This window comes from Lepidochelys olivacea (genome assembly GCF_965140295.1).
Source record: "Lepidochelys olivacea isolate rLepOli2 genome assembly, chromosome: 6".
NCBI lineage: Eukaryota > Metazoa > Chordata > Testudines > Cheloniidae > Lepidochelys > Lepidochelys olivacea.
In genome coordinates, this window is record NC_140416.1 from 7,451,567 (window position 1) to 7,453,940 (window position 2,374).

Below are 2,374 nucleotides of genomic sequence, written 5' to 3' on the forward strand. Positions count from 1 at the left end.
TTAGCAAAGCTTTTGACACGGCCTCCCACAGTATTCTTGTCAGCAAGTTAAGGAAGTATGGGCTGGATGAATGCACTATAAGGTGGGTAGAAAGCTGGCTAGATTGTCGGGCTCAACGGGTAGTGATCAATGGCTCCATGTCTAGTTGGCAGCCGGTATCAAGTGGAGTGCCCCAAGGGTCGGTCCTGGGGCCGGTTTTGTTCAATATCTTCATAAATGATCTGGAGGATGGTGTGGATTGCACTCTCAGCAAATTTGCGGATGATACTAAACTGGGAGGAGTGGTAGATACGCTGGAGGGGAGGGATAGGATACAGAAGGACCTAGACAAATTGGAGGATTGGGCCAAAAGAAATCTGATGAGGTTCAATAAGGATAAGTGCAGGGTCCTGCACTTACGATGGAAGAATCCAATGCACCGCTACAGACTAGGGACCGAATGGCTAGGCAGCAGTTCTGCGGAAAAGGACCTAGGGGTGACAGTGGACGAGAAGCTGGATATGAGTCAGCAGTGTGCCCTTGTTGCCAAGAAGGCCAATGGCATTTTGGGATGTATAAGTAGGGGCATAGCGAGCAGATCGAGGGACGTGATCGTTCCCCTCTATTCGACATTGGTGAGGCCTCATCTGGAGTACTGTGTCCAGTTTTGGGCCCCACACTACAAGAAGGATGTGGATAAATTGGAGAGAGTCCAGCGAAGGGCAACAAAAATGATTAGGGGACTGGAACACATGAGTTATGAGGAGAGGCTGAGGGAGCTGGGATTGTTTAGCCTGCAGAAGAGAAGAATGAGGGGGGATTTGATAGCTGCTTTCAACTACCTTAAAGGGGGTTCCAAAGAGGATGGCTCTAGACTGTTCTCAATGGTAGCAGATGACAGAACGAGGAGTAATGGTCTCAAGTTGCAGTGGGGGAGGTTTAGATTGGATATTAGGAAAAACTTTTTCACTACAAGGGTGGTGAAACACTGGAATGTGTTACCTGGGGTGGTGTAGAATCTCCTTCCTTAGAGGTTTTTAAGGTCAGGCTTGACAAAGCCCTGGCTGGGATGATTTAACTGGGAATTGGTCCTGCTTCGAGCAGGGGGTTGGACTAGATGACCTTCAGGGGTCCCTTCCAACCCTGATATTCTATGATTCTATGATTCCTCTGCACCCCCTGCCCCGTGGCTGAGAATGCCTGCAGTAGGATTACACAGGTGTGACTCAGTAAAAACCTACAATCCTTCCAGCCTGCCAAGAACCTTTTGGCACATAAGGACATGGCTTTATGAGCAGGAGGTGGCTGGCAGAACAGGGGACAAGGCCAGGACTGAAAGGCCAGTGCAATGAATGATGCTGAAAAAAATCTCATGACATGGAGTTTTACCATAATCATCACCCAGGGTGTTATGGGTAAGGCTACCTTTTAGTCACGGGTATTTTTAGTAAAAGTCATGGACACGTCACAGGCAGTAAACCAACAGTCACAGCCCATGACTTGTACCATATACCACTGACTAAAATGGGGCCAGGGGTGCTCTGGAGGGGTGACCTAGAACCCCCGCTGGTGCTGGAGGGTGCGGGCAGAGGCATGCAGCCCAGGGCGGGGGTATGTGTGTGTGTGTGAGAGAGAGAGATATGAGAGCTGACAGGCTCCCTATCCTCCAGCTCTGCACAGCTCCCTGGAAGCGGACTGCATGTCCCTGCAGCTCCTAGGGGGAGGCAAGGCCGGGGGGGGCTCTGAACACTGCGCCCACCACGAGCTCCAGCTCCACAGCTCCCATTGGCTAGAAACCACAGCCAATGGGAGCTGCGGGGGTGGTGCTGGCAAGCAGGGGCAGCATGCAAACCCCCCTGGCCTCTCTGCCTAGGAGCTGCAGGGACCTGCCATCTGCTTCCTAGGAGTCCCTCCAAGATAAACACTGCCCGGCACCCCAAACCTCTGCCCTGGCCCTGGCCCTCCTCCCACACCTAAACTGCTGCTGCTGATGGCTCGGGGGCTGCCCGAACACTCGGGCAGCCCCTGAGCCAGCTGCACCATCCGCTGCAAAAGTCATGAAGGCACGAAATCCGTGACAGACACTCTGCCTTAGTTATGGGCCCTACTGTACAGGCAGGAGGGTGTCCGAGGTGGCATCCAGCCTCCCTGATGAGATTCCCTGGCGTAGCTGAGCCTGCATCAACAACTGCTTTAGTGCACTTGTGGACCAAGAGCGCCTGCCTGTTCAAGTCAGACAGATCCCCCTTTGCTGGTGAGTTGGCACGGGCAGTGGCTGGAGAAGCCTGAGTCACCCAGAACGTAGCTCCACCATATCCCCCCAGCCCGATTTGCAGGCGCTGCCCTATGCTCAAGTGTACTGTCCATCCCACGCCGCAGTACAAGAACACGCAGG